The 13,044-nt window shown below is 42.1% G+C and overlaps 1 protein-coding gene across 4 annotated transcripts in view; it reads right to left on the bottom strand.

Moving 5' to 3' along the window:
* Positions 1-13,044, bottom strand: part of akap6 (A kinase (PRKA) anchor protein 6) — a 248,945-nt gene that overhangs the window by 225,045 nt on the left and 10,856 nt on the right. Inside the window, exon 1 of one of the 4 annotated variants that reach the window (XM_085143171.1) lies at positions 5,985-9,419. The exons of the other annotated variants lie outside the window; for them this stretch is intronic. The gene's annotated coding sequence lies outside the window, so the exon portion shown is untranslated. Of the gene's footprint in view, positions 1-5,984; positions 9,420-13,044 lie in introns of those variants that run through there. 4 annotated transcript variants of the gene reach the window in all.

Raw genomic sequence — 13,044 nt, 5'->3', positions numbered from 1 at the left:
GCACCTTCAGTGGCAGATGGAAGTCTCTGAGTCTTCTGAGGAAGAAGAGACGCTGACGGGCTTTCTTAACCTGGGTGTTGATGTGGCAGGACCATGACAGGTCCTGAGTGATGTGGACACCCAGGTATCGGAAACTGTCCACTCTCTCCACTGGTGTGCCACTGATGATGAGGGGTTTGTAATTCCTCGCCTGCTTTGTGGTGAAGTCCACGATCAGCTCCTTAGTCTTGCTGATGTTTAGGAGGAGGTTATTCTCCTGGCACCAGGTCTCCAGGTTCCTAATCTCCTCCAGGTAGGCCGTCTCGATGTTGTCGGAGATCAGGCCTACAACAACAGTGTCATCAGCAAACTTGACAATGGAGGTGGTGTCTGATGTGGCTACACAGTCATAAGTGTACAGTGAGTACAGCAGGGGGCTTAAAACGCAGCCCTGAGGCACTCCAGTGCTGAGTGAGATGGAGGGGGAGACTTGTTTTCCCACCCTCACTGATTGGGGTCTGTCTGTGAGGAAGTTGAGGATCCACTGACACAGTGATGAGCTGAGTCCTAGATCCGTCAACTTGGTGAAAAGCTTAGAGGGAATTATTGTGTTGAATGCTGAACTGTAGTCCACGAACAGCATCCTAACATAATTCCCTCTGCCAGTGTCCAGGTGACTCAGGGATGTGTGGAGCAGGTGAGATATGGCATCGTCTGTGGAACGATTAGTCCGGTAAGCAAACTGAAGTGAGTCGATGGTGGCAGGAAGTGAAGAAGTGATGTGATCTCTCATCAGTCTTTCAAAACACTTCATCACAATTGAGGTCAGTGCTCAATTGTGATGAAGTGTGGCAGCCCCTTGTGGCAAGCGGGCTGTTGTTTCTTTGGAACAGGAACTATAATGGACTGTTTGAAGCACGTGGGAACCACAGCTTGGGCCAGGGAGAGGTTGAAGATCTCCGGGAACACCGGTGTTAGCTGGTCAGCGCAGGCTCTCAGGACCCGGCCAGGGATTGCATCTGGTCCTGCTGCCTTCCTGGTGTTCACCCTCCTGAAGGTGTTCCTCACGGCATGCTCTGTGATGATGAATGCATTTTCTTCACTGGTGCACTCCAAGCGCGCGCAGCCGTTTGTTGTTTTAATTGCTGCGGCGTCGAAGCGAGCATAAAACGTGTTCAGCTCATCAGCCAGTGAAGCATCGGCATTCATCATTGAAGAAGCTGGTCGTTTATAGTCCGTTATAGTCCGCAGTCCTTTCCACAGGCTCCTAGAGTCGCACTGTCGTAGCTGTGACTCTAGTTTTTCCCCGTAGCTCCGCTTTGCCTTTCTGACTGCGCTGCGCACGTTGTAGGACGCAGCCTTGTATAGGTCCATATTACCGGAGACGAGCCCTTCATTGTAGGCAGCGGTGCGTGATCTCAGAGCGTCGCGGATGTTTTTATCCACCCACGGCTTCTGGTTGGGAAACGTTCGGATGATCGTTCTTTCTGCTGTGTCGTCCGCTAGTTTCCCGATAAATCCCACAACCGCTTCCGTAAACATGTTGATGTCATCAGAGCTGCGCCGAAACATGTCCCAGTCTGCGTCATCCAGTGCGTCCTGCAGCGCGGCCACTGATTGGTCCGTCCAGCGAGCGACCTCCCTCCTGATTGGTGGTTGCTGCTTTAGCCTTTGTTTGTAAGCAGGCATGAGGAAGATGGCGGCATGGTCCGATTTCCCAAATGCCGGCAGGGGTTGAGCCTTGTAACAGTTCTTGAACGGGGTGTAGCAGTGGTCTAATGTCCTAGTGCCCCGGGTGGGGCAGTTGATGTGCTGGTGAAGGTTGTGAAATGTCCGTTTGAGATTCACTCTGTTAAAATCTCCCATAACAATGAGTGCGGCATCTTGGTGAAGTGTTTGTTGATGTGTGAGAGCCTCATGTAGCTCACATAAGGCAGTGTCTGAGTCCGCGTGTGGTGGAATGTAAACAGTGCAGGCAATGACCGCAGTGAATTCCCGAGGGAGATAGAAAGGGCGACATTTAACGATCAAAAGTTCCAGATTGGGCGAGCAAGAGCGTGTGAGTGGGGAGATGTTTGTGCTGTCGCACCATCTGTTGTTCACCATCAAACACACTCCACCACCTCTTTTCTTCCCCGACTCCATTGTCCTGTCCATACGGTAAACCGAAAAGAACCCCGTCGGCTGCACGGCGTGGTCTGGTATCGCTGGGTTCAGCCAAGTCTCGGTGAAGCAGAGGAGGTTGCAGTCCCGAATGTCTCTCTGGAACTTGATTCTGGCTCTGAGGTCATCAAGCTTGTTCTCGATGGATTGAACATTGGCTAGCAGGATACTGGGCATGGGTGCGCGGTGTGCGCGAGCCCGTAGCCTGTTCCTGATGCCGGCTCGTTTACCTCGAGGCCGTCGCTTAGGGTCGCGTCCTTTGTTCTCTCTCAGGATCTCCTTTGGCCAGGTTGGGTCCGGAGTTAAACATGGTGAAATGTTCGTGTATTGTAGACCAATAGAAACCAAAGTGTCTCTACTGTAGCGAATTTGTGTGTGCAAAATCAAAAAAATCTTGAGTTTGCAATCCAAGCTTTCTCTTAAGGTCCTGTCATTTTCAATTGACTGCTGAAAAATATTTCTTGTTCAGCTCCGGCGCACACGTCATCTAACATGCAGGAAGCTGGTTACTGTTACTGCTCTGCTTTGGCTCCAGGGTGAATTTCCTTCATACTTTGTAGGGTTGATAATAAAAGAAAAAGACAGAGAAAGCTGTGCAAATTACAGAAAACTAGCCGTTAGCTTCATATTGTTAACTATAAACAGATGAAGCACATAAAAAGTAAAGCGCAGGTCATGTAAATGCGACATAGGAGCCGATTATCTGTGATCAGTTGTGAGCGTGTTATGGAGTGAATTATGCAATGCCAACCTTTTACTGGAATCAGCTGAGGCAAAAAAACTAAAGTATCTTTTCATTTGACGGCGCATGCCAGAGGATGCAGCAGTAATAAGCTAATAGTGGAGCACTCCAACTATGGCCATCTGATGACTACAGAAGATTTAGAAAAGACTTTTTAAAAACACTTTAAAAGGAGGAACTGAACTGTCTGTCCAGAGATTCCTTGTGCTTTATTTTTTCCCTACTGAGAGTTTCTTATCTGGAGCTTTTGGTGTTTGGAGAGCTGCTACTGTTTACTTGGAGCTTTTGGATGTATTTTAGGCCTGTTTTCAGAAGCTTGACTCGGGAGCAGAAACGTGACTGAGAGGTGTGAGGCAAGGAGAAAATGGAATCTCAGCCTGAGGCTAATCTCAAATTTCCAATCTGCCTTGAAATCTTTCAAGATCCTGTAATCCTGTGGTGCAGCCACGGTTTCTGTAGAGCGTGTCTTCAGAGATGGTGGACAGAGACCTCTGTTACATGTCCAATTTGCAGGACAACATTTTTACAAGGCGATCCACCACAAAACTTGGCTCTAAAGAATCTTTGTGAGGCCTATTTACTGGAGAGAACACGAAGATTTCACTGCAAACTGCACAAGGAAAATCTGACACTCTTCTGTGTGGACGATCTTGAGCCAGTGTGTGTTGTGTGCTTGCACTCAGAAACTCACAAGAACCACAGATTCAAGCCCATCCGTGAAGTTGCTCAGGATTACAAAGAGGGACTCCGGAAACTCCTCAAGCCTTTACAAGAGAAAAGTGAGCTCTTAAACACTGTTAAAAAAGACTTTGACCAAACAGCTGAAAATATTGAAGTTCAGGCTCGAGACACAGAGAGGCAGATTAAGGATGTGTTCTCGATACTTCATGAATTTCTCCAAAAGAAGAGAGAGCAGGAATTGGTAGTCTGAGAGACGAAAAGCAGCGTAAGAGTCGAATGCTGAAGAGGAAGACAAATGTTCTGAGCAGAGAGATTGCAACTCTTTCGGAGACAATCAGAGAAACAGACGAGGTGCTAGAAGCAGAAAATATCCCCTTCCTGCGGGATTATAGCGCTGCAGCTCAAAGAGTCCAGCATTCCCTCCCAGGTGTTGAAGAACTAACCCCAGAAGCTCTGACAGACACGATAAACACCTGAGCAACCTCTCTTTTGCCATCCTCGACAGAATGAAGGATATGATTTTCTCTACTTTTAAACCTGAGCCGTCCCGTCCCAACTATCTACAGGCACCCGCTTACTACGATAACCACAGGGTAGCTCAGACCAGGAGGCCAATGAGTCTTGCGCTGCCAGAGAGTCAAGCTCAAGAACTCAGTCATATGCTTGACAACACAGTCTTCCCACCACCACTCGCAAATCCATTATTCCCGCGCCAGCCTGCTCAGGCTTCCGTGAGTAGTAACGTTCTTGGAAATGCAGGAGGTTGGGATTTGAGACCTGCAGCAACTTCAGTGTGCAATGAAGAAAAAAGTAAGCGTGGAAAGAAAAAAGTAAAGGACAGCTATGTTTTGTTTACTTGGATGTAAACAGATATATATTTTTTTAATGTTAAGATGTAATTTAGAATTTCTGATATTTGTCATTGTATATAAATCAGTATGATTTGCTAGTTTATTAATTGCACCCAATTTACACAGTGGGGTAAATTAAATCCTCTTCAAAGCCTCGCAGCACAATTCAAAGCAGCCAGTTGGCCCTCAAACCGACCGTAAAGTTGATTTATTACACCTGTAAAAGTACATTAGGTTGACTACCTTACTTTTAGAGGGATGAAACTAAAAAGAAAATAATTATTTATTAACAGTTGTCACTTTCGTAAAGTTTATGTGTTAGATTTTGACGTTTTGTGTGAAAGGAACTAAATCTGACAGGATGTGAAAGCAAGCAGAATTTGAAAAAAGCTTCCGTAACCTGTTGTAATCGAGAATAAATTGATGATGTATTTGATTGTTACCATGTGTAATTACTGAGTACTGTTTAAAATAAATAATGACAATATCAGCTCTCTGAGAAACAGCAAGAGCTGGAGGACAGTGTGTCCAGACTGAGAGCTGAGGAAGGACAGTCGTGTTTTTACACTAAAGTCTTGGTCTAGTATTTGGAGCACCCTAGTGTGTGCTCTGACAACACACTGATTTAAAATCAGCAAACAACAGCGGGAACATTTTATTATTTTTATTCATATGTTTTATGTCAAACTTGATTTCTTAATTTTTCAGCACTGCAAAGTCTTCTTAGTTGTTCAGTTACAACAACAACAGCAACAACAACAACAACAACAACAACAATAATAATAATAATAATAATAATAATAATAATAATAATAATAATAATAATGACAACAAATGACAGAGAGAGACAAAGCTAAAAAAAAACAACATTATTATAAATGGGCAATGAGCTACCGGAGCTTTTTCTGTAATTTTACACATTTATTATTTATATAAAATTGTGAAATTGCACTTTTTTTCTTATATTAAGACATCTCAGGTATTAAATGTGTAATTAAATGTCTTTACACTGACAGAAAGGGGCATTTCACTGGACCACCTTAAGATTGAAGTGGGTTGTTTTCAGCCTGCGGTGTAGAATTAGCTTTATATCCCTGATGTAGATGATGCATATACTCATGATCAAGCTTAATGTCACATCATTTGAACTTTCACTGCAAATTCAAGAGGTCTTTTACATAGAAATCAATCAATAGGCTGTTAAAGGCATCTAAGAGAGGTGAATAAGTCCCTTATATTTTAGTTTACTTTAAACCCGTCCACTGCAAGCATGGACAATACATGAGAAACGCTACAAAGGGGGCGTGTCTTAAAGAACGAAACAGTAAATCTGTCACTTAAGTTTTATTTAAACTTGTTTAACTTTTCTAGAAAAAAAGATCATTAGATCCTTGGTCATTCTTAGTCAAATTTTAAGATTTATTGCCAGGTTGACTACCATTTGCAATAACTAACCCCAGCCTGAAGATGGAGAAACACACACAGACACACACACACACACACACACACAGACACACACACAGACACACACAGACACACACACACACACACAGACTATTGCATCATACCTCTCCGTCTGCTCTGAATTTAAAGACGTAATAATCCCTTCTCTTTAAAAGCAGATGGAGTAATCCTGTTTCATATGCACAGGCAAAAGATGAAACATGTGGTCAGACATGAGGTCACAACAAACTCTCTTCCTGTCATCTGCTCCACTCTCCCTTTTCTCTTTTTCTTCCACTCACACTTTGTCTCTCACTCTCTCTTTCTGCCCATCATTCAGCCTGTCACAGCATGGCACAGGACAGGGACTGTGTGTGTGTGTGTGTGTGTGTCTGTGTGTGTGTGTGTGTGTGTCTGTGTGTGTGTGTGTGTGTGTCTGTGTGTGTGTGTGTGTGTGTGTGCCCTCCCCCTGATCACAGCTGCAGCTCTAAATCCTTTTAACAGCAGCAGACGCAGTGAACAAATAGAATATTTTATTCATTTTCTCCTTTCTTTGAATAAAATATCCATCCAGCTTCCAGTTTACTTTGTCTGCATGTTTCACTGTGATTTTAATATAAATATTTATTTTAAATAAAGCACTTCTGTAGCAAAACTATCAGGGCAAGCAAAGTAAAAGCATCTTTTGTCAAAAAGATCAATTTAAGTAGTTATTGTGCAAAACAGGCTTCGATTTCTAATCTCCAATCTTTACTGAATAATCTTAATAATGACAAATCGACTGAATTATCAGTAGAAAATTTCAGAGATCAAGGTAGCCACACACACACACCTGTAAGAGAAACAGAAGATCTTCATATTTGGGAAAAGTGTTTTACACAAATTCACTGGATTTCTCTGACTGACTAATCAATTATATAATTTCAGTCGTGATATTTCAGGAAGATCAACCTGGCACATGTGTGCAAATAATGAGGAAAGAGTGGCTCAAATATGTAATGACTGAATGATTACACTAGCGAGTTCAATACTGCACCACAATAATCCATTTTAACTGAGCGTTTTAAAGACGGTAAAAATTCATACTTTAAAGTGGATTAACAGGGAAAACTTTCACACACTTTTAAAGTTATTGATTAAAAAGTAGCAGATGTTCACTATACTCTGTTCACTCAAAAGAAAAGTAATGCTAGAATGTAAAAACTGTGAAATCATTTCCTTTCTTCATTACAGACACAAAGAGTGAACGCACAGGGTGACCCAGTAACCAGCAGCAGTGGTTATCATGTTTGCTGTGCTGGGATGGTTCAGGCTCTGTATTGATCAGGATTTGAGGCAGCAGTGAAGCAGAGAAACAATGTCAGTGGAGCAGCAGAACAGAAGCCAGTCAGTGATAAACTCAACCTGCCTGACACGATTAATGCTGGTGATACAGTGTGACCTAGACAGGTGAGGACATGGCTGAGAGTGACACTGCAACTTCATTTTGACTTTCTCATAAGCAGTGTTGGGGAGTAACGGAATACATGTACCGCCGTTACGTATTTAAAATACAAAATATGAGTAACTGTATTCTGTTACAGTTACCGTTTAAAAAGGTGGTATTTAGAATACAGTTACTTTGTTGAAATAAATGGATTACACGGCGGTACTTTCCTGTTTCATATTGTGGCGGGTCAGGCCTGTTTGGGTTTTGTTTGACAGCTACGTTCTGTTGTTCCAGGTGGCAGCGTTACGGTTACCATGGTTACAGGGTGACGCTCTCTCTCTGCGTGTTTCCTGGGTGAGAGAGGCCTTGTTGTTGTTGTTGTGCTAAGCTAATAGGCAGAATGCTACCGGTATAGCTCTAAAGAATGTAGCATCATGGGCAGTGTAGTCCGTGCTGCAGGGAGAATGGACTGCCATACACGTTATGTGTCTGTGAGCGAGGGAGGGAGAAAAAGGAAAAGTACGAGCTGTCATCGAGCAAAAACGGGAGCTGGAAGCATGTAAATATAATAATAACCACTGCAGCCAAGAAGAGAGCCTGACGAGCCCAGTTGTAAGTAAGCTATTAAGACTCGACTGTACACCGTGTTTGTGTTTTCCTCTGAAACAATAAGTTCTGTTGGAGCAGCCTTTCAACGCCTCTCTCTGTCTCTCGCTAGCAAAGTTGACCCAGACAACAAAGTAAAGCTAGTTTTCGGCTACGAGCCCGACACAACCCACCGTATTAGCCAGAGGTCCCTTTACTACGGTTCGGAGCCGCGGACCTTCAGTAACAGTAATAAATCACAGCAATAGTACATTCATGTAGTTGTAAACAGCATGATAATATATTAAGTAATCCAAAGTATTCAGAATACGTTACTCTCATTGAGTAACGTAACGGAATACGTTACAGAATACATTTTGGGGCATGTATTCTGTAGTCTGTAATGGAATACATTTTAAAAGTAACCTTCCCAACACTGCTCATATGTCTGTTTTTTAACTGCTGTTGCTTGTTTTTGCAAATGAACCAAACCAATTTCTCATTGTTTGGAAAATGATGTTTTAATTTAAGAGTGGCACACCACAGGTTCACACAGCTCATGTTAAAAAGGCAGAGCGCTGATGGAAGCGGGCTCACATATTTACTTGTGACCTGTGATGTCTGCCTGCAGATTATGAGACTCCAGTTATTTGTGAAGCTTTGTTAGCCTGTTATAAAGGAGATACTGATAAACAAAGAATTGTAGCTACTAGTATGTAGACTTTTTAATTCAAATCAATTCAGTTTTATTTATACGGAGCCAAATCACAACAACAGTCACCTCAAGGCGCTTTATATTGTGAGGTAGACCCTACAAATATTCATGCAGAGAAAACCCAACAATCATATGACCCCCTATGAGCAAGCACTTTGGCGACAGTGGGAAGGAAAAACTCCCTTTTAACAGGAAGAAACCTCCGACAGAACCAGGCTCAGGGAGGGGCGGGGCCATCTGCTGTGACCGGTTGGGATAGAAGGAAGACAGGATAAAGACATGCTGTGGAAGAGAGACAGAGATTAATGAACTTTTAAGTGTTAATCAAAGAAGTTCCAGTAAGCCAACTTCCTTTAGTTACACCAACAATGTAAGTAGTCAGATTTTGAGCTGAATGATGTATTCTCTACTATTCAGACATTATTGTTACTGTTCATGCTCAGCTGCTCAGTGATGCTCACGCTGCTCAGGTTTCAAACATTAATATCAATGACAGGTGCTCTGTTCACACAAGGTTGGTGAAGCTTGGCTAATAACACTGCATCAGGTGAAAAATTCCCATCTCACTACAGACACTCTGCAGTGTGTGGTTTTATATTTTTACCGTGTCTCTGTATGACACTGTAATGTAAAGTCAGTCTATTCCTATTATATAAATATAACTATTTACCGTGCCGTAATAATAATCCAAAATGTTGTTTACTTCTGACATCAGAGATCTTTTTCGCTGCGTGTTACAGTGATCATTCTAAATACAAAGTAACATGTAATTCAGAAAAAACAGCATTGATTAGAGAAAACTGATCAAAATAAACATTATTGTATTATTTTTAATTCCATCTTATATCATGACATAAGATAAATACTCCAAATACTATTTTCCAAAATAGCTATTTAATACAAAGCAAGTTTAAACTCTAATTTAAACTCAAATTTTCTACATTACATTTATTTCTGATCAAATTTCACGACTTCTCATGGTCCCCACTTCCTTGGCTTTAAAAACCCTCAAAATACCGCAGCTCTTCGGGAATGAAGTGCAAACACTTTCCTCTGTCTTTCTCTGTAACATTAAACCCAGTGAAGCACTTCCTGTATCCAACATGATTCAGGATGGGCTCAGCAGGCGGGAATAGACATGATGTCAGTCACTATGACCTCATCAGTCCAGTGACCACAGAGGAAGAAACACAAGTTGCAATGATGGAGACAAAGTGGGGAAGTACAAAGAGAATGACTCATAGTCGTCATGATGAGGACAGGATGATACCACACAACTAAAAAAACACAGATCTAATCGCCTGTAACGAGATCTGCAATTACAACTCTTCCACGGATTTTTAGTGAAGGTTTGTGGAGCAGTATGGCCAACGCGTCTCTACACAGGCGATCTGAAACAGACTGAACACAGCCAATCTTTGGTCTCACAGGGCTGCCAAGAGGTCTGCCATGCCTGCCCTTCACCGTCAGACCAGTTGATGTCAACAACATGTGCACTGGAGCCTGAACATGTGGAGGAACGTTACGTTGAACAATGAGTCCAGATTGTGGCTTCTACAGTTGGACTGTAGGGTCAAAGTGTGGAGAAGACATGCAGCGTGCTATGCCCATTGCTGCACTGCGAGTGTAACAGCTTTTGTTGGAGGCAGTGTGATGGTGCGGTGCAGCATCACCCTCACTGGAAAAACAAGGTTTGTCGTCATCGGCAGCAATCTCAAAGCAGAGAGATATCGGGATGAGATTCTGCAACCGGTGGCAATTTCATATCTCCACAGTCTGGGACTGAACTCTGTCTTCCAGGATGACAACGCCCCCGCAGACTGGGTTTATCACCTCCAGAATAACTCCAGAATTTGGGAGTGGAGAGGATGAAAAGACCTGCCTTAAGTTCTAACCTCAAGCCCACTGGAAACTTGTGGTATCAGCTTAGGTGTGCACGTGACCAAGTTGAAGAATGGGATGCCATCCCACAGTAATGTGTGATCAGCATGGGGAGGAGGTGCCAGGCTGTTGTGGCTGTGTATGCTTCTTCCACATTACTGAGGTCTCTGTTTGTTAAATGAATATATTCTTAAATTGCCCGTATTTCTTGTTCCTTCAGATCAATTCAGTAAACGACACCAAACAAGATTTAATAGCAGAAGAAGCTGTTTGGCCTTGGCAGAGAAGATTTGGCCATTTTTTATGGGCACAACCCACACACTCAACTCTGCTGCTCAACCCATAAATGCATTTTCATTACGAATCTGGCACCATTTAAAGGGGAATAAACAAGCTTTCCAACAGATTGCCAAGAAGCACTGTTACAACAAAAGAATAATCGACCAAACACAGATGCCCTTACTTTTTGTGCTGATCTCCAATAGCAATGTCATTGTCCTCATCATGTTTCTGCTCTAAATCTCCTCCATTCTTTCTCCAAATTCTCCTCTCTTGAAAGTTACTTACTAAAACGGTCAATCTAAAATATATTATTAGTTTGTTCATATAAAAAAAAATTATAAGGGTTATTTTAAAGAAACTCCAGAACTATGTGTTAGAGGCCTAATCAGACAACGTAGACTAAATAGGTCATTTGCTTACGGATACAGGCTGGGGTAGCTCAGGGGGTAGAGGAGGTCATCTACTGATCGGAAGGTTGGTAGTTTGATCCCTGGCTCCCCCTAGTCTGCATGCCAAATATCCTTGGGCAAGATATTAACTCCAAGTTGCTCTCCGATGCATCCATCAGAGTATGAATGTGTGTGAATAGGTTAGTTACATAGCACTTAAAAAAGCATAGAAGATACATCTTGTGTGATTGGGTGAAGGTGGCATGTTGTATAGAGCGCTTTGAGTACTCAGAGTAGAAAAGCGCTGTATAAGAATCAGTCCATCTGCCATTTACACACATGCACATCCAGGGCAGAAATACAAAGACACAGTAGTATATTATACATCCTACATAAACCCCTGTAGATCTGTATATATGTATCACATGTATATCTGGCCATCTGTATAGCAATATAGAACATCTGTATGCTATACAGATCATCTGTACATTTGTCCATAGTACATCTATATATTTGCTCTCTGTATAGCAATATAAACATCTGTATACATAACTTATTTGTACATAATCTGTTCATAACTATTCCCACCTTTTACCCTTATCTGTATATAATCTGCTCCTATCGCACTTACTGCTCTTGTACTTGTAGATGCAAACTGTATTTCATTACCATGTATTTATACATCTGTAATGACAATAAAGTTGAGTCCTAATTCTAATCCTGGAAAACTGACCAAACATCATCCATCTAGGGTTGAAAAACATCCTTTGACACAAAGCTAATGTCTCAGACTGCTCAGGAACTAAAACATAGCTTGTTGCATCGGAATGAGTTGATCTGGAGAGACATCGGCCTAATCATATTCCAAGGAATGAAATTAAAAAAAGACGCTAGTTTTAGATCAGAAACCATTAGTCATTTACTGTATCGGCGCTAGAATAAAAATCTTGGATCTTCTTTTGCTGCTGGTTCGGTCAATAATGTTTGGAGAGAGATCAAACTAACAGCTTTAGAATCAGCGCATAAAGTGCGTGAACACAAAGCGCGGACCGCCGAAACATCAGAATCAGCGAGCTGTCAGCTTTCAGCCCCGACCGTGTCCGTGTCGTCGGGTGAGAAAGGCGACATCTCACTGATTCTGATCCGCTGTGTGTTTACGCCTTTGTGCAGAAGCCGTGTGCCTGCTCTCATTTACTGTTTTAAATGTTTGGTGGTTGTCAAAATTTTGTGATGTTTCACCTGAGATTCTGGAATTTTGGGCAAAATACATTTATATAAAAAAAATCGATTCAGGATTTTAATGAATCGATATCACGTTATCCAAGCCAGAATCGATTTTAATCGATGAATCGATTATTAAACCCTAGTTCATATCACAATCCTTTGATCTGAGTGAGCCCAGCTGAGAGTTTCTAAATACTTCTTAGTATAAACATCCCCTCTGCTCGTCTCGTGATTCAAAGTTCCACAGCTGTTTGTGAATCAGCAGTTTGCAGTCTGACGGGAGAGTGCTTACATGAGATCCCTTTCATCTGTCTGTGAGATTAAAGTTGGGATTAAAGCCACGCTGGGAATGGTTTTTATGTAAGGCAGTAGCTGTTTTATCAGCTGAAATCACAGACTGGGTGTTCCCCAAATGTTCCTAAACTGTAGCTTCCTAACCTTTTTTCATGTGTTGATGTTTTCTCCCCAGGAGAACCCTGATTTGTGTAAAGATGATAAATTAATTTAAAGAAAGGAGAACGCTTTAAAAGAAAATAAACTACTGAACAAAATCCATAAACACAAAACACTATGCTAGAGCACATTATTACATATTTTTATAACTATATGTTTTTAACATTTGCTCTGGTATTTGGAATGTAAAGGGTCTTGAGAAGAACAAAATCTATCATTCAACATCC

The sequence above is a fragment of the Neolamprologus multifasciatus genome, chromosome 19, assembly GCF_963576455.1.
Source record: "Neolamprologus multifasciatus chromosome 19, fNeoMul1.2, whole genome shotgun sequence".
Lineage (NCBI taxonomy): Eukaryota > Metazoa > Chordata > Actinopteri > Cichliformes > Cichlidae > Neolamprologus > Neolamprologus multifasciatus.
Note: the sequence above shows the minus strand (reverse complement) of the source record. Positions and strands in the feature narration are given on the sequence as shown.